The sequence below is a fragment of the Aotus nancymaae genome, unplaced genomic scaffold (assembly GCF_030222135.1).
Source record: "Aotus nancymaae isolate 86718 unplaced genomic scaffold, 86718_ANA_hifiasm-v0.15.2.pri h1tg000010l, whole genome shotgun sequence".
In the NCBI taxonomy this organism is placed as follows: domain Eukaryota; kingdom Metazoa; phylum Chordata; class Mammalia; order Primates; family Aotidae; genus Aotus; species Aotus nancymaae.
This window is the reverse complement of record NW_026988421.1, coordinates 2,570,140-2,590,307: the sequence shown is the minus strand read 5'-3', so window position 1 is coordinate 2,590,307 and position 20,168 is coordinate 2,570,140. Positions and strand designations below refer to the sequence as shown.

Sequence of the window (20,168 nt, the reverse complement as noted above, 5' to 3'; positions counted from 1 at the left end):
ACTGAGGAGAAAAGAGACATTTTCTGAGGAAGTATGAAATGAGATGGGGAATTAATGAGGTGGAGACATGGGGAGGAGGTTCCAGATGGCTGGAGAGGCGTCTGTGCCTTGGAGGTGAGAGGTGGTGGAGCCTGGCAGCGGTGCGGACAGTGACCGGGCAAGGCTCTGCTGTGGCCAGAGAAGAGCTTCCGACTCCCTCAGGAGAAGGGGCTGGAGCTTAGGAAGCCCGGAACGTCCCCAGCTTGCTGTGTGGGGCCCTGCTGACTGTGTTTGCACCGGATGGAAAGCCTGCAGCTGGGCGGTGTGCACCCTGCAGACTCCGGCCCGGCGTGGTGCCCACATGGTTGGAGCTGTGCACTTGAAGTTTCAGGGAATGGCTGCAAGTCTCATAAAAATCTGACTTTGACCCTGGCTTCCTGCAGCACAGTATTTATGGCTGGGCATAGAGGACCCAGCCGTATTGAGTGTAGCGGCATTTAAGGGATGCCCCCAGACCCTGTGATGAGGGGGACTATGTGTCTGTCTGGCTGGGTCATTTTCTTCCAGTCTGGGTTCTTGTGAGAAATATTAAAATGCAGACTGGAGGTCCCTCTGAGTCCACCTCAGTAGCTGGTGGTGCTGGGAACCTCCGGAGGCCACTCCGTAAACTCCAGGAGGCCACGCAGCCTTCCCTTGCTCCTGCGGCTCAGTTGCGCAAGCTTGAACTCAGTGGGCCTCCTTTCTGGGGGAGTGTTTTCTAAAATGTTGAGAAATGGGCATTTAAGAAAAACCTCAGGGCTGACCTGCAGTGCAGAGCGCTCATTTCACCACCTTTCCCATTTGAAGATCACAGGAGTGCGGAAAGAGCCCAGGAACAGGACGGCTTCTGTGGAACTCACATCCTCACTACTATTCTAATTGTTTATTGATGCTAATCGTTTTCCCAACAATAGGAATTCCCCTGGTCTTCATGAATCTACATAAAGCGCAGAAAGGGAAGTCAGTGAAAGAGAAGCAGTTCGTGTTTTAGTTATCCAAGTGAGTTGAATGATACATTTTTTTCTTATGCTATAGAAGATTAAAAAAAAGAAGAAAAAAGAAGCAACAGACCTCTAAATTTTCAAGATGAGTTCCTTCCCCCTGTGCAATTATGTTTGCTTATAAATGAAATAACATGATTGTATGTGTGTATTTATGTACAATATGTAAATATATTTTACATGCGTGTGTGTAAATATACATGAAGAGCATGCCAACGAGCAAGTGCTAGGGTGTATTAAAAAAATTCCCAAATGCTTCCTGCATGTCATATATAACAGTTACATTTTTTTCCCAGGGTTTGGAGGAGGAAAAAAAAAAGCCAGAAAGAAAATGAAATCCAGATTTGTAATTCCTAACAGGAGAAATGTGATCCTTTTCAATGTTTAAGTAATATTTCCTGTAAAACATACGAGGCCATCTGCAAAGCCGTTTCCAGACACATTTTGAGGTGGCAAGGGCAACTGTAAGAGACAGAGGCGGCCGGCAGCCCACCTTGGGGACGCGGGACGGCACAGGCTCTGAACGCTGGCACAGCAGTTTGGCAAAGCGTTTCAATTCCTGCATAGTTCATAATTTGTTTAATTTACCTCCAGTTTCCAGACTGAGAGGGGGCCTCAGGGAGCCTGGAGAAAACCCAGAAAGTTGCGCGAAGGTGCACACGCTATCTCCTCCATCAAGAATGCAATAGTAGGTGAGGAGACTCAGACCCCGTTTCATCTTTCAGAGGTTTTGGGCTGAGATGCTGCAGGGAAGTTTCCCTGAAATGCCGACGTAGCAACAGAAGGGGATCTGTTTGGCCAGGCAACGTGGATGCCGAACCTTTCTGACTATTTAAGCCCATTATAACATTTTGTTTTATTGTCCATCTCCAGGGTCACCTTATGGATTCACGTTAGTAAAATGTTACAGCCCTGGTCTAATAATTGCTTTGTGAAAGGTTCTATTTTTCCAAAATCTCTTGTCAGGAATTGTCAGGAAATATGCGTCTCTCCTCTAGGAGCTTCTGTTTAGTTTTGATTATTTTTTAGAGTATTAATCTATACATCCTACATCTAATTCCAGTGTTAAAGTCAGCATTGATTAGTTTCTTTCCAAGGGAGTGAAATTTTCAGGTTGGTGTGAAACGGCTTTAAGTGAACATTATCTATTCTACAGGATCGTACCAATGCATAAGTAAATTTTTTTACCCCAAGGTCTCAGGTAAAGTTTTGCCAGACTTGATATGGGTACCAATCAGCAGCTGGCTGTGATTTATTTCGTAATGAACGGCAGAGTGTTACTTGGATTGCACATTTATATTTTTAAAATAGAACCTTAGACATGGTGCTCTTGAAAATGTTCTCCCACGTGGACACAGCCACAGAACAAACTCTTTGTTACCTACTCTGGACTCCTTATTTGGAAATGTCTGTATAAATAACATTACTTGTAACTTAAAAAGCTTTTCTTCAAGACAGCTTAGAGTTCTTTTTCTGGGGCACCCGACTTCCCTCGTTTATGTATTTTTTCCATTTATTTCTCCCCCTCTGTTTTGGCCTCTTCTCTGAGTTTTGATTACGCCTTCTCCTCTGCTCACATAGTTAGCATGAGGGTGAGTCACTAAGTTGAATATAAGCACAGCTTTGAAATAATTTATTCCAGAATCATGAATACTCATTCCTTTCCAGCAGAATCTCTTCTTCACCCACCACACTGAAGAACACAGAAAGCTTTATCAGCTGTTGATGTTACACTTTTGAGTATCCATATCCTATCTTAGCTTCTGCCCCAAAGCACATCTTTAATAGCTGGGAAGTGTGAGAATCAGAAGGCTCAGAGCTGATGGAAACCAAGTGCAAATTTACTAGAGGGCTCAGGCTCAGTAGAGAGATGGTTGTTTAACACTTGCTGGCAATAAAAATGGTGCCGCTTCACTGGTCGGAGAAGTGCCTTCTGACATCTTTCCAAGCGGACTCCCTGATTTTAGACACGTAGAAGGAGTCTTCTCACTGAGGGTCCATCCAGTTCAGGATGTGGTCTGAGGAGGTCTGTGTGGCTGTCCTCTGCCCCCGCTCACTCTCAGCCACCCAAAGGGCCTGCGTTGTCTGGGAGAGCCCTGTAAAGACCTGGGAAGGGACTGGACACTTTTTCTTCATCCTGCATTTTCAGAATTCATTAGCCAACGGGCCTTTTCCTTCACAGATCAACTACTCTGGCACTTTTAGAAAGGGGAGGGCGTTGATCTGTGCTGCTTGATGAGGAAAACTACAGCTCAGGGAAGCTCTGAACAGTGCTCTATCTATTCACACAGCTGGTGTCAGTGCAGAGAGTCGACGGCCATTTTCAATGAAGGGCCTGCTTTAGTTATGAAAAATAAAAATTCTCCCCCAAATGGTCTCATCTTTACCTGAGAGGATGTGAACTCTGTAATCTACCACCAAGATCTGTAGACCTGCCTCTGGAAGAAGGAGCCTGCCTTCTTCCTTCCACAACACCTCTTGGCTGTAGGGCATCCTGTTTTTTTTTACCCTTCAGAACAAGATTCAGAACATAATCTTTATGATATGAATGAAATGTAGGCCTGAAACAATTAATCCAAATATCTTCTTTTAGAACCAGGACATTCATTTTTGTTTCGTCATTCAAGGAGCGCATCATTTAAGAAACAAAGGAAATGCGTTGGGACTGATTGGCCGATTTTCCCTCCGTTGGCAGGAACACCGTGGTCCCCAGGATCCGGCCTTAAGAGACACTCGGTGGAGCTCTCCTGCCGGAGCGAAATTAGGAACAAATCCAACGGCTTTGTCACTGCCTCCAGCTTTCCTTGCGTCTCTGATGCAATCTCCCTGCGTTTTCACATGCAAGGATCATCTTCAGAAAAACCACCCAGGAGAGTGAAAACTCACAGGGTTTTTCATTTTTTTGTCTTTTCAAAAACATATGTGGGAAAGCCTAGAATGCGTAATCTTATTTGCTTTTCTCAAGTTTCCGGCTTTGGGCTGCCCTTAGAGAAAATAAAGCGGCGCAAGAAAGCAGGGATATGGTTCGGGTTCCTTGGGCTTCACCCCATTTATCCTGGGGGAGAGTCAAACATAATATTTGATGAGAGGTTCACCTGGAGGCTCCATTCCTGCCTCCCAAATCAGACTGGGGTGCCTGGGGTAGCGGTCTTTGGAGGTGGGGGAATTTGCTGGCGGCCTGGGCCAAGGCCATCTCAACACGTGTCAGACAAGGTCAACCAACAGTTTCAAGTCAGGTGCAGAGTAAACAAACGTCAATGTTAAATATGGTGATTTACGGCTGAATTTCATTAAGTTCTTCCTTAGGAGGCGAGCATTTTATGGAACACTGGGGACCCCTTAGAATGGGTCATATGTAGCTCTAAAACAAGACATATTGTAGCCGTTTCTCACACATCAGCCTTAGGATACAGGGTCCAACAGAGAAGTCTACTTTGCTTGGAACTTGTCACTTAATTACATGGGTGGCACTTCCCAGGCAGGAAGGGGTCAGGTGTTTCTGAAACTGAAAGAGGTCACGCAGGTGCTGGGCTGGACACGGACCCATGGCCTTTGGTACTTGCCTGCCAAGACTGTAAATGTGAACTTAATGGAAATTAATTCATTTATTCCATCTTTATTTGGAGACGTTCCTCATTTGCTTTCAGAACCTGTAGTCCCCTAAGCAGAGGTAAATTGAATCTCCGTGACACTGATGGGAAGACTCAGCACACGGACCTGTTGCCACACAATGAGCAAATACATTCTTCAGCCAGGAGCTGGAAGTCTGGCGTCAGAAAGACCGTGTCGGGCGTGGCCTCTTACAAAATCGCCATGTCCAGACTTTGCCATCTCACCTGCCAGGTGACTGCAATTTGTTGGCTGGATGCTTGGTTCATGCATTCCTAGAAGTTTCTACTTCTGGGGACCTGGCAAGATGGAAATGTCTTAGCATTGACTCTTCCTCCAGCCCCTTAGGCTCTTAGTAACACCCTTCCCAACTTGGTTTTCAGGCTGCAAAGCTTCCTCTGTCTCTTTGCCCCATGTTGGCCCTGGCTAGCCCCTTCATCCAGAATCATCAAGAGCTTCTGGGCCCTGGAATCCTTCATACTCCACCCCTCTTTCCCTCCTCTCCCTTCACAGGTAAGGGCATCTTCTCAACTGCTTCCCTCCCCTCTCTCTGACAATCTAATTCTGCAAGACGGAAAGTGAGGCATCAAGAGTTTGCCCGGAATTCACAGGCACAGGACTTTGTCTGGAGCGGTGTCCAGGACTGGGTGAGCAGGGGAGGTTTCAGTTTTTCTGTTGGGCAATGAGAAACTTTTGGAAATAGGGTGATGGTTGCACCACACTGTGACTAATTAATGACACAATTGTGCACTTAAAAATGAAAATGTATGTCATATATTATGTATATTTTACCAAATTAAAAATAAAATAAAAAAATATATGCAGGGCGAATGCTTAGGTCCTGGCCCACGAAGTCCTTGACTTGGTAAAAATGTATCAGGCCTGTGGACCCTCTCCCCCTAGGGAAAGCACCCCCTGGGATTACAGCCACTCCATTCAGGATCCCAGGGCCTCTGTCAGCCAGTCAATTCTCCCTGAGGCTTTTGTCCGGCCCCTAGGCCAGGCAGGCAGGGCAGTCCTGCAGGGGTTTCTGAGGCCATCTTTGGAAAACACTGTGGGTCTTCTCTAGGAGCTGGTCTGGCAGGGAGGGTGAGCCCTGGGCTGCTGCTTCTGGTCCATGAAGGTGTTAGTGGATGCCATCCTCAAGAATAAGATCAGTCAGTCCCGGCCCTGAGTCAGGAGCAAGACGCCTTCGTGAGGATGAGTTCAGCAAATAACAGGAACTGAAAACACATTTGGGTTGTCACTGTGTTTACTTAAGTTTGATCTCATTATTTCTAGTAGGCAAAATAATGAGAATCAATGTGGCCCTGGAAAGGCTTTATCTGAATAGCCTCATCTGGAGTCGGAGGGAAACGTTCCTTTCAATGTGACGGGCGATACAGCGGTGAGGAGTGGTCCCACATCAAGAGGGCTCTGGCCGCCAATGCTTTGTTCACTCCTTTCTTCCGGCCGTGTGGCTTCCTTCCAGCTTACCCTGCTGTGAACTTATTAAAGACTGGGCTCCGGGCTGAATCTGTCCCAGGTAGGCTTACCAGTGGCAGACTGCAAAATCTAAGAAATGCAAATTTTTACTTCTATTTCCCATCTAGAGTAAAGTAGAAAAGAAAAAAAAAAGGAAGTTACAGTATATTTGAATAAAGAAATTTGGACTTAACCAGTAAACACTGGTCTGAGATTAGATCTCCCTAATTAAAATGCTTAATAGGTACCAAAATGACTTACAATTTTGTGACACCTTTAAACATTTAAAAAAAAAATAGTTTGCCTTCCGGATTCTTGGTGCAGAAGCTTGTTTTAGGAATTGTTTTCAGTCCCACAAGTCAGCTAACCTCTCAAATGAGATTAAAATCTTTGGGTTTGGTAAAGTTTGCATAAATATTTTACATGGATCCATCTTTAATTAGGTTATAACATTAGAAAGTGCCAGGCAGCACTCCCTTCCCTCAAATTAGACCTGAGCCCCACAAACAAATTAATTTGTGTCTCAGGGTTTTGACTGGGCCTCTCGGCTCCCTCCTTTCTCACAAGTACTTCTGACCCTCTGGATTTCAAATGCCTGCGGGTAAAAAGCAATTATAAAAACATGACTCTCCCAGATCAGCTTTCGCCTCTGCCTTGTCTCTGTTTTATTGATGGGAGATTGAAGGAAGATTCAAATCAGCCATCCTTCAATTCCTCACCAGCAGCAAAATGCAGAAATCATTAGCTCTTCCTGTGTAAAAGACTTTGTCCTGCCTTATTATTCAAAACTGCTTGCTTGTATGACTCAAAAAGGGCATGTTGAATATTTATTTCTAATTTTCAGCACTGGTAAATATTATATCGCTTTGTTCCCAATGTTCTTTTTATTTTGCAAATTTTATAGCAATTAATTAATGCGGCACTGTTATTAGCAGCACCTTCCCAGTTTTCACTGCCTGCATTTAAGATGATATAGCTCCTGAGGACTTCGTTGAAGAAATTTCACAAGCGGGCTGTGTTTGAATTATAAGATCAATTCTGGTGAATAGGAACAGTGGAGAAAGCTTTTACTGCAAAACTTGCCTTTTACCATCTCAGCTAATTTTATTTAATTATAACCACCATCACCTCCCCACTTCCCCCCCAAGATAAAAGAAACTTGGTATAAACATAGCCAGTTGTCTGATTTTAAACAAAGCAAGATTAAGCATTTGCAGCCTGGCAAGTGGAAAAGAAGGCTGATGCCGTTCACGGCTACCAGCGTCCACCCCAAAGGACAGCCGAATAGTAATAATCATTTTCATTATTTGGCAACATGTTTCTATTTTTTCACAAGGCTAATTTTAAGTGCTGCTATTCTGATTTTATTGGTGATATAATTTTCTATCTCATGGAAACCTGAATTCTGTTGATCAATAAAAAATAATGAATATGTTATTGTGAGCAGAAAAAATCTAATGTTCATTTGCCCAATGCATTTGATTGATATCTATAGCTAAATTCTATACTTGAGGCAAAAACATGCCTTTTAAAAAAATGGATCTGAAAATGGCCTTTATTTTCCTCTATTCATTCAGCAGAAAAGGCAAACATTCAAAAAGCACTTGGTGGAGACTTCAGAGAGAGCAGCGCCCACGGAGGCTTCGGGGGCATCTGGAGGGAGGGCTGCGGGAGGCTGGGGCAAGAGGCCCTTGTCAAGGAGTGTGCAGGAGAAGGAAAGTCAGGAGCCAGGATGGTAGCCTCAGGTTCACTCGGACCATGGAAAAGTGGCCCATGGAAAAGAGGCTGGAAGAGATCCAGAGGGTTTACAGGAAGAGAAAGGAGAGGGAACTGGCAGTTGACGGAGCAAGGGAAGTCGTGCCTCTTCAAAACAGATTCTAAGACATGGCCGGGTGGGGTGGCTCATGCCTGTAATCCCAGCACCTTGGCTGGCCGAGGCGGGTGGATCACCTGAGGTACGGAGTTCGAGACCAGCCTGGCCAACACAGCAAAACCCCATCGCTACTAAAAATACAAAAATTAGCCGAGTGTTGTGGCACACGCCTGTAATCCCAAGTGTCCAGGAGGCTGAGACAGGAGAATCACTTGAACCAGGGAGGCAGAGGTTGCAGTGAGCAGAGATCACACCACTACACTCCAGCTTGGGTAACAGAGCAAGACTCCATTTAAAAAAAAAAAAGGATTCTAAGACATTGAGGGAGAAAGAATGAAATAGGGGCATCTCCCTGAATACAGGGTGTTGGTACTCCACAGTCTTCCACTTTCAGGACCTACGGAAGCTTGTAATAATCATGGCCCACATTTGTGGTTCCCTTGTCCCTGGCCAAGCACTGGGCCCTGGGACAGGATCCTCAGAGTCACCCTGTGAGATGTGGACTGTCTAGATGGCTGCTTACTGCTGAGGATGGGAATGCTCAGAAACGCACTGCAGCCCCCTTCAGGCCCGTGGCCTGCGTTCAAGCCTACTCCCTAGGCTGAGCTGCAGTGTGGGCTGTAGCAGGTGGCACACCAACGCCAAAGGTCACACAGGCTCTGCCCAGGGACACCCCAATTACTTATTCATCGACAGGGCACCAGGCACCATCCTGTGGGTGGGCTTGGCGTTCCCAGAGAAGGTAGGGGGAGCTGGCCCTTGCTGCCTGGGATGGACCTGCGCGGCCTCGGCTGCTAACATCTGTTTCTCGAAGGTGGGAGAGAAGGAAGGAGCCGTCCCCAGCCCACCCAAGCACAGCGGAGGGACAGGAGCAACCCTGCCTGCGCAGCTCCCCCAGTCTCCAGGGTTGGATCCAGAGCAATTTCGTCAAGCTGCAATATTAAATAGCCAGTGCTTTATTTTTGGAATCCCCGAATGTGAGCCGGGTTTAATGAACCTAAAGCTATAATGTTTTACTTCTCCTTTGGTAAAAATTTGTATTTCATATTTTAAAAATTGCACTCATTCTGCCAGTTGGTGTTATCAGCCAAGCATGACCCCTTCGTGCAACATTCACAAACTGTACATTTTCTTGGTCACAATGTCTTTGTAATAGTTGAGCCATATGCTGAAAAGTCAGAGCTGAGTTGAACCCCCATCCAGGTAGCGCTCCCATAAATTAGATGGATAGGCCACGCTGGTAGGATTCCCCAAGTACATCCATCTCTCCTGCTCATTGCAAATTCACCCCCACGTCCAGAATGTTGAATCCAAAAGTAGGCAATATTCACAGAAGACAAGAACTTCTTGAACCCACCTCTGAGTTGTAAAGAAAAACCAAGTGATGCTTTCTTTACATCCCAAAGCTCTTTTCTTTAACATATTGTAAGGCTTAGACACTTGTAACCATTTTAAGAAGAAAATATTTGGTGCTCACTGAAACAAGATAAACTTACATTGCATTTTTCTATGAAAATACACTTTTTGATTTTACAAATGTGAGATATAGTCCACAGCTGCCTTGTAACATCTGTCTCATAATACATTGTGAATCTCTCTTGATGCCAAGATTATTTAAGCAACCCCTATGTTGTTGACCATCTAGGCTTCTTCTTAACCAGTACATTTTGTTCTTGTACACATTCCTGTGAGGAACATCACTTTCACTGAATCTGTGTGTGTGCCTGTGATGATTTGCTTGGGGTACATTGCCAGAAGTGAAATTGCATTTGATCTTTCTGGCCAAAATGCCTTCTAGATAGTAGCATCAATTTGCCCTGCCAATGCAGTATCTAAGAATGTTCCTTCTCCGAACTCTTAGCCTCACCAGGAACTACACATCTATCATCTATCTATCTATCTATCTATCTATCTATCTATCTATCTATCTATCTATCAATCAATCTATCTATCTATCGATCTAATCTATCTATCATCTATCATTTATCTATCTATCATCTATCTATCATCTATCTATCATCTATCTACCTCCCTATGTACAATCCAGTCATGTATGTATATATATATATGTATGTATCTATCTATCTTCTATCTACCTACCTATCTACAATCCATTCATCTACGTATCTATCATCTATCTACTTACCTTCTATATATCTCTCAATCTACCTATCTACTACCTATCTATCGTCTATCTATCTACCTAACAACTAACCATCCATCCATCCATCCATCCACCCAACAAACTATCTTGAGCACTTGTCAGTCTGATAGGTGACAGTGGTGAGTGCTGCATTCTGTTTAAATTTGCGTCTTTGAATATTGCGGGTGTATTACGCTCTGTGGTTCATCTTGGTGAATGCCCTGCTTGTATCCCTTACCCATGTCTCCACTGACGCTTTCGTTTCTTATCAATTTGTAAATCTCTCTGCTTTCACACTTTCACATCTCAATTTTCTTTTAGATTCATCATTTGCATTTTGATTTTTCTGTGTGGTTTTTGGCCCCCAGAAGTGTGATGCCTTTATGCAGTTAAATGCGCCTCTCTTTTCATTTATAGTTTTGCTTTTGGTGTCATCTTCAGGTAGGTCTCCTCATCCTTAGATTTTGCAGATATTTTTATAATGTATTTCCTTCTATCTTATGGTTTTATGATAAATTTGGATCCCTCTGGAACTTATTAAAGGCATGGCTCTACCTTTTTTTTTTTTTTCCAAAATAAGTAGTTATTTCCCTCAATACCATTTGTTTCATCCAGATTAAAAGCCACGATGATATTCTTGGATCGGTTTCAGGATGTCCTATTCTGTTTTTTGAATCTGCCTGTCTCTGTCCCAGTAAAACACTGTTGTTCAATTTGTCCTGATTTGGCTTAGGCAAGTCCCCTCATTTTTTTATTCTTTTTTTTTTTTTTTTTTTTTTTTTTAAATATGGAACGCTTCACGAATTTGCGTGTCATCCTTGCGCAGGGGCCATGCTAATCTTCTCTGTATCGTTCCAATTTTAGTATATGTGCTGCCGAAGCGAGCACATTCTTTTATTCTAATTTGATTATTTTTAAAAATAAACTCTAGGATTATTTTATCACATAAAGATTTCTGTTGGAAATTTTGTTGTAATTATCTTGAATTTGAAGATCCATCCTATTTGGAGGAAAAGAATTGACTTCTTTAGCATACGGGGTCTTTCATACAAGTTAATGGCACAGGTTTTACAAATGTATTATTGACTCAGTTATGTTATAACTTTGTTAGCAGTGATAATGACACTTCTCTTTAACTCATGAGATAAAAAAATTATCCCACTTTCCTTTTTCCGTTTCTCTACCCACTTTTCAGTATTGAACTTTTGCATCCAGATGACCATTTTTATTACTGTATTATTATATTGTCTTGCATTGCTTTTTAACCTTTAAGGGTTTTTTTGAAGTTGTAATCAGTTCCATTATCATGTTAAAACTATTTAAAAATAACTCTTGAATGTTTGTAGTTCCCAGCATCCATGTTTTACGTGATGAATCCCCTTTTTAGCTTATTCAAGGTCATCTTTGAGTGATTTTCCTTTAGAATGGATACAGTGAGGTACAATTTTAAATCACAAAAATGGTAGCTTGGTGCCAATATAATTTCCCTCAAAACTTTGTAGATGATGCTCCCTTATATCTTAGCATTTAGTATATTTGAAGACCAATTGATTTACTATTATTAGTAATAGTAGTATAAGTAATTTACTGTTTTTCTCCCAGTCTAGATGACAGGAGGATTTAACATTTTCACACCAGTATGTCTATGTAAATTGTGTACTATTATTATAATTATTATAATTTGGCAGCTGGGAAGTTCCTTCCCCATGTAAGCTTATCTTTAAGGGGAAGACACGTTCTTTGGCTTAGAACCCTTCTTTTGCTGATGCTCTTTCTCTGCGTGCTGTGGGAGTCCTGTGGTACCTATGTTGAATTTCCTGAAACTTCTTCCATATGAGTCCACTTCCTTTTACCACATTTATTGTTTTACTTTTTAGCTTTAAAATCTGAGAAAATAAAAATGAAAAAAATCATAGACGGTTTTCTGGATTTTCCAATATACTCTTTGCTAGTGTCTTTATTGAAAGACAATACACACACCGTTACCATCCTTTTCAGTCCCTTTGCATAGATGAATGTCTTTTGTAGCATTGCCAGGGGAATGCAGACACCCTCTGTGATGGACAGACCCTAGAGTTGTCTCCTGTCCCTGCCTGTATAATCCCCTTCCCTTGTGTGAGGACAGGAATCATGGCTTGCTTTTAACCCACAGAGTATGGCAGAGGTGTTGGGGTGTCATGTCCATGATTCAGTTACATTATTTGGTAAAGGTAAGGGGATGGGATTTCCTTGGTCCTGCGTGTGTGTGTGCGTGTGTGTGTGTGTGTGCACACGTGCATGCCTGTACACACACACATGCATGTGCACATCCTGGCTTTGTTAACATGCACTAAAGAGATTCTCATTGCTGGCTCTGCAGAGGCAGACAGCTATGTGTGAACATCCTATGTGAGAGCTACACACTAGGGCAGCATGGGAAGCTTCTAAGACCTGAGGGAGGCCTTGGACCAACAGTTGGCAAGAAACAGAAGTCCTCGATTCAGCCACAAAGAGATTATGTCTGCCCACACATGAGTGAGCTTGGAAGCGGGTTCTCCCCCGATCGAGCCTCTGGATGAAAGCACGTCCTTGACAATGCTGCACTTGCAGTCTTATGAGACTCTGAGCAGAGAACCCAGGTTAGCCCCGCTCAGACCATGACCCACAGAAAAGGCAAGTTATGAACTGTGTGTTGTTTTAAGCTCCTGAGTTTGTGGTCATTTGTTACACAGCAACAGAAAACTGACACACTGCCTAAACTTCCCTGCTATTCCTTGAGTTTCCTAGACGGTGAACACTTACTCTGATTTTTCGGGTTGGCCCGTGTTTTTGAAATATGTAATCTTTTCATATACTCAGTGACATGGACTATTCTGGAAGTAATGGAGCCTATGAAAATATTCTAGGTTTCAATAAATAATAAGAAGAATTTCTTTGATTTATTGTAATTCAGCTTTGCCAGATTGAAGAACCCAATTGTTGAGCAACTGGAAGCTTTCATTCCAGAACTAGTCCCCTCCCCTCTGCCATTCCCAAAGACTCATTTTTTATCGGAAAGTCTAAAGTTAGAAAATGACAATGTGCCCAGTTAACAGATTCAGCTTCTCTGATTAGGGACATGGTGGCCCTGCTCCACACGGGGGTTAGGGCCTCCACGATCCTGCCTCTGTGGACGGCATCATCCATGGTCACCTCCAGGAACTGTGTGGCAGCCTCAGCGCTCCCTTATCGCCAGTTTCCAGGGCCCTGGACTCTGAGCTAGCCCAGCTCAGGCTGGATGGATGAGTGGCACCCTGTACCCCCTCCCCATGTGCCTGAACCACACCTCACACACATTCCCCATTAAAGTCTGTAGTGTTTAAATGGCATCCCTTCCGGTTCTCTACCATGGACACACTTTCTCCCATTTTTCTATTCCTTTAAACACCTGAACAGTAAATGCATGGAATTGGTTCAATCACTGGGCGGATATTCTTTAAACAGTAGAATGTAAGAGAGATAGAGATAGCCATCTTCCTTTGAATTCTCTGAATTCTTGCAGAGGGTATAGCACATGGAAATGGATTCTCTGTGGGGGTTCAGTATGAATGTGTGAGTATGAAATGTTCTAAAAGTTTCAGGGCAAGTATGATCACGTTAATGATTTTCTAGATCTAAATAGTCAATATTTTCTAAATCTCACCCGTGGATTACAATGGATCACCTGGTAGCCGAGAGAAGCCCCACTCAGATGGTCAGTCTTATGTCCTCACCATCGCTTGTTCTTCTGGGTGCCCACACCACTCCTGAATCTGGGGCCTTTCCCAACTCCTGGGCTGTTTGGGGGTCTTTGTGGAGTCTTTCTGAGATGCAGAGCCTTTCTTTCTTCCTACCCCACCCCCCATCCCCCATCCCTTTCCTCTGCTTCTTTCTGGGCTTTTCAGCTCTCTGGCAGATGAAAGAGACTATCTCTTATCTCCAAGATCCATGAAATATTCCAGACGCTGTTCTCCTCTTTGCAGTCCTCAAAAAGACATTTAGGGCGGGGCCTGTCTTACTCATCCACTTGAGAGTGCTGGCTCCCTCCTTTCTAAGGTTATGCCTGACCTTGGCTATTCTCCTAAAGGCTTTGGCTTTACAAATAAAAGCCAGGATGAAGGTCATCCCCCCTGTTATCCTGAAACACAGAAAAACAACAGGGTGCCAACGTGGCTGAATCGGGGACAGCCCTGCAGACCAAGAACCAAGGGTGGGGCATAGAAGCCACTTGTGAAATGCCTGTCTCTGCTCCAGAGAGGTGAGTTGCAAACTGAAAAGCAGCATTTTGAAAACTTTATACATATTTGACTGAGTAAATTTATATATATGGAACATAAAAATTAAAGCTTGCTTTATATATTTTATGTCTTTTTAATGTTTCTATTGAATTCATCTTTATTGTTCAATTTTTTTTTTTTAAAACGAAGTTTCACTCTTGTCACCCAGACGAGTGCAGTGGTGCAATCTCGGCTCACAGCAACCTCCATCTCCCAGGTTCAAGTGATTCTCCCACCTCAGCCTCCCAAGTAGCTGGTATTACAGGCACTCTCCACCACACCTGGCTAATTTTTGTATTTTTTGTAGAGATAGGGTTTCTCCAGTTGGCCAGGCTGGTCTCGAACTTCTGACCTCAGATGATCTGCCCACCTCAACCTCCCAAAGTGCTGGGATTACAGGGGTGAGCCACCACATCCGCCCAGAATTCATCTGTAATGTATTCTACAAGGGTTCCTTCACCACAGTGTTTGAGGACCGTGTGCAGAACCCAACACCTGTCTCATTTCCTGGAGTATCGAGGGAGCAAATTCCAGTCAGCAATTCCTGAATCTACAGCATAAACACATAATCAAAACTTGAAAACACCAGTTTCTACTAATGCAGCATCCCATTGGGCAGTGGACCGCTGGTGGAATTGAAAAGAAAGAACGATTGGGAAAACCACCAGGAGTCAAAGCATCTTCACGCAGTGACTATTTCCACTTCCACAGAGGAGTGGTGGGTGGGACACCTGGAGCTGTGCTTCACTGGAGCTAATGAGATCCTTTATAGCTCGACTTTTCTCAAATATGTTCGCATCCGAACACTAGGATCCCATTTCTAGAATACATTTGTTTGAATCTTTGCATTATATGAAACAGAGTCTACAAATACATGTCTTGGTAATACATATATGTCTTGACTAAATAATATTATATGTTTTCTTCCTTCCTTTCTCTCTCTTCTTTTCTTTCTTTCTTTCCTCCCTCCCTCCCTCCTTCCCTCCCTCCCTCCCTCCCTCCTTCCCTTCCTTCCTTCCTTCCTTCCTTCCTTCCTTCCTTCCTTCCTTCCTTCCTTCCTTCCTTCCTTTCTCTCTCTCTCTTTCTTTCTTTCTTTCTTTCTTTCTTTCTTTCTTTCTTTCTTTCTTTCTTTCTTTCCTGACAGGATCTTGCTCTGTTGCCTAGGTTAGAGTGCAGTGACACCATCATAGCTCACTGTAACATTGAACTCCTAGGTTCGAGCAAACTTCTCACCTCAGCTTCCTGAGTATCTGGGACTACACTTGCCTAATTATGTGTTTTTATTTGGTAGAGACAAGGTTGTTTTGGAAAACTGCAGGCAGATTTCTCTCAGAGATTTGTCTAAGGGTCCCCAGTAAAAGAGAGCCATTATCCAAGCTTCCATTTGCATAACTGTTTGCAGTTTGATGGTCTCTAGGTGAAAAGAAACAGTTTTTACAAGAAGGCTAAGTATGAATGGGCCAAATATTAGTATTATACAAAGAGTAGCTCAACGGAAAATTCCAGTGCCAAAGATAACAGAATGTTGCCCAGGCTGGTCTCAAACTTCTGGCCTCAAGTGAGCCTCCTGTCTTGGCCTCCCAAACCAGTGGGATTACAGGTGTGAGCCACTGAAGCCTGGCCTAAATTCCATATTTCATATAGCTTTAATCTCCAAAAACTAAGACATGCTCTGTTAGGTGATAGGTTAAAAGAAATTAGTTTCTTAAATTATTGATCAAAAAAAATTGTCAAAATTCCATCCTCATTATTACTACTTAGATTCTTTGTATAATTGGCAAGTTTCAAGGGAGCCACTTGAACTATTTTTCTTCAAACTCAGGCCATTCATACTTTTCAAACTGTGCATTTGGTGTTCTAGCTCAGAGCATAAGAATTATTAAGACAACTTAAAATATTTAAAAAATTTTTAAAAATCATAAAAACATGAAAACCAGCAGATAATCAATATATATTGGATAAAGGATAAGAGTGGATACCACGGGTTGATTAAAGATCAAAATACTTAGGTAGGGTTTAGATGTTTTCCTTTTGTCAACTAGCAGTTGATGACTTGAAACTTTTTAATGCCCTAATATTATTAAAAAAGGAAAATCCTACTTCATACTTCTTTCTGCATGTTGAGCCACTTACCTGAGCTGATACCAAAGGGATGCTGTGACTTCAGGTGGCTTCACGGCTGCCATGGCATTTTCCAACAGGAGGAGGGTGTGACTGAGGGTCTTCTTGAAGGATGGTCTTGCCTCACCTCAGACTTGACCATATGGGGTTACCGGGAGACTTTCATTGAGCACAGTGATAGTACAATGAGTATGACTTCCCCTCCAGAGGACGGGCCACCTCTCTAACTCCCCTCTGGAATCCCTAATCTCATCAGAGACCTGTTGGAGTCTCCTAGGCTACATTCACTTAGAAGTACATCAGCAAGACTCTGAGTAGGCAGAACTTGTTCACAATGCTTTGGAGAGAGCGAAAGGAAGCAAACTGACACCATGTTTCAGTTAAGCATTTAAAATCCGTTCAAATTTAGTATTTCAATTTGGAGCTTCACCTGGGAGAGACAAAGCCTAGCTTGTCATCACGAGACAGGGTAGAAAATTCTCAAGTGATTTTCTAAACTTTCAAGATCATCGGGAGTCCATTGATCTGCTTTCCTCTCTCCTGTTCGTCAGGAACAGTTTTCTGCATTCTTATTAGCCTTGTCATTGAGTTCCAAGGAGAAAAATACAGCTAATGCCTTAGTTACTTGTCTGGCAGCTGGAGGAGGCAGAGGTCCTGGAGGGTACGTGCTGGTGATACCCTTTTATACTATAGTGAAAATGAAGAATGTATAAACATATGCAGGTATTTCTTTAATTTGGGAAGCTTCCTTTCTATGTCTGAAAATATCCAGTCAATTCCATCTGCTCTGAGGTACATTTTACACAGACAGCTGTATGGGCATTTACCTGTTGCCTGGCCTTGGGCAGGTAGGCTGCCAGGATGTGGACCAGACACTGGCTAACCCTGCTTAGCTTTAAGCTTTAAGGTCACATTGTGAGGGTTAATGGTGGGTGATGAAGGAAAGAGCCTTTGTGCCAATGTATTCATCAGGATAAAAAACTTAACCTTTGGTCAGATAAGATGGCATCTTTATAAGATGCAAATTCTGACACATTTGCAAAGTCTGGTTGATTTCAAATCCACTGAAATTTGTTTTTGCTTTCATGTCTGCTCAAACAGGAGAGATACTAGTGGCAAGAAATCTTATCAGACTGCAAGTTAGTTATTTTCAGTTCTAATAATTGTAGATTTCATAGTATCAATTTCTGGTGCTCTAAAGCATGTCCACCTTTTTGCTTCTACAAATTGATTAAGCTTTTTATTTGATATCACAGGAGCCTCTGGAGAATTCTAACCTATATTTCAACCTTTGAAGAAATTCATACCCACAAGATATTTCTGCTGGACAATCTTCAAGGTCATTAATATAATGCTTAGAAATTTTCAGCCAAGAGTAGATTTAATCAACACCTTTCTCTATGTGTCTCTTCATAGCATGATTCAAATATTGTTTTGCCTTTTAAGTTTCTTAGGAAGTCAGTCTCGATTATATTTGCTTTGAACCTTTAAATGCAGACAGCCAAGGGGATTTTATGACAAAGTATGATAAAATTGATACCATAAAATATCATAAACTAACCAAGAAGTTGATGGAATAAAGTTGAAGAATCATTTTTAGAATTCTTTATATAGTTCTATATACAAATACCTCCCAGAAAGTTTGAAGAGAATTAAAAAATAGATGTAAAGGTCGTGTAAAAGCCATCATAAAATACGAAGACTTTGGTGAGGGAAATTTGGTTTCCACTGTTGAAACAGCGTGTTGTAGTGAACGATTTAGAGATGGCTGAAGCTATGCAGGTAAAAATGTCTGGGTCACCTGTGCGGACTCTTTCATTGCACAAGATATGGTAAGTTGCCCACATTCTAGAGACCAGTTCATCAGCTAAAACAACCTAGGAAACTTGACTCTTTTCAGATACTTCCAGATGAAAACAAACAAGGCTTAGAGAAAAATTATACATCAAAAACCACGTTGTTAATAAGCAAATTTAGATTTTAATTTCATTCCCTGCTGAAACAACAGCTCCTTCAAGTAATGTGATTGATATGAGGTAGCATCTTATGTGGCCAGACATGAGTATTATGAAATAATTTGTTGACCGAATCCATGAGTCAAGCTCCCCTTCATCCTAGTTCCATAGTCCCATCTGAAGACGTTTCTTAAAAAAAAACAATACTCCAGCAAAAGGAACTAGATATAAGTTGACTTTTGAGAAAATAAATAAGATGACCCCAGAAAAGTCATTAAAGATAATTTGTGCCTTTAGTGCTTCGTGTTTTGAATAATAGAGGCGTGGTAACATATAGTCTCTGACGATAAGTGGCGTTTGTCTGTTTTCCCTTCAGTTTTGTCAGTTTTATTAATGAATTTTGATAGTTTGTCATTAGGTGTAACCTATTTAGGATTTTTGTGTCTTCCACATAAAGAATGGGACATTTTTTCACCATGTAATGTCCTTCTTTATTCCTGGTAATACTCTTTGCCTTGAAATGTACTTTGATTTTAACACAGTCACACCAGCTGCTTTAGGCTTACTTTTAACATAGAATACTTTTTTTCCTTTCTTTATATGACCATATCTTCATATTGAAAATATAAATGGTTGGTGCAAAAGCAGTTTTGGTTTCAGACCATGAATTGTAAATCATTATAACGAGGCTGAAGCACATCTTTAATAATCAAAATAGGAACCAGTACAATTAACACATTTTTGCCAATGAGAAATAAGTTTGTTTATTCCTGTAGCATAAAAATCCATGCTTCAAGATTTGCCAAACTCTTGGAAAGCATTTTCTGCATGCTACTGGTTTGTGGAAGTGTTTTTTCCTCCAAAGAGTTGCTGAGATGCTTGAAGAACTGGTGGTCAGTTGGTCAGAGGGTAGGTGAATAGGGAGGATAAGGCAAAACTCCACAGCCCAATTGTTTAACTTTCGAAGCATTGGTTGCATGATGTGAGGTCAGACATTGTCATAGGGAACAATTGGGCCTTTTATTTTGACCAATGCTGGCTGCTGGCATTGCAGATTATGGACCATCTCATCGATTTGCTGAGTATAATTCTCAGATGTAATGGATTCAGTGGGATTCGGAAAGCTATTGTGGATCAGACCAGCAGCAAACCACCAGTGACCATAACTTTTTTTTGTGCAAGTTTGACTTTGGGAAGTACTTTTGAGCTTCTTCTTGGTCCAGCCACTGAGCTGGTCATCGCTGGTCATCGTATAAAATCCACTTTTCAATGAACGTCACAAATCAGTTAAGAAATGGTTCATTGTTGTTGCATAGAATAAGAAAAGGCAACACTTCAAAAACAGTTACTTTTATTTTCACTTAGCTCACGAGGCAATAACTTATCGAGCTTTTCCACCTTTCCAATTTTCTTCAAATGCCAAATGACTATAGAATGGTCCATGTTGAGTTCTTGGGCAACGTCTCGTGTAGTTGTAAGAGGATCAGCTTCAGTGATTGCTCTCTGTTGCTGTCAACTTCTGATGGCTGACCATTACGCTTCTCATCTTTAAGCCACTTGTGTCCTTTGCAAAACTTCCTGAGCCACCACTGAAGTGTACCTTCATTAGCAGTTCCTGGGCCAAATGCCTTGTTGATGTTGTGAGTTGTCTCTGCTACTTAAAGAACAATTTTGAACTCCAATAAGGAAATTGCTCAGATTTGCATTTTA

General features: G+C 42.3%; 1 non-coding gene across 1 annotated transcript; it reads right to left on the bottom strand.

The window, feature by feature from the left end:
- Positions 1 to 10,889: 10,889 nt before the first annotated feature.
- LOC135274138 (U6 spliceosomal RNA) lies at positions 10,890 to 10,996 on the bottom strand. The gene has a single exon (XR_010341930.1). It is a non-coding gene; the product is annotated as a U6 spliceosomal RNA (small nuclear RNA).
- Between the last annotated feature and the right edge of the window lie 9,172 nt (positions 10,997 to 20,168).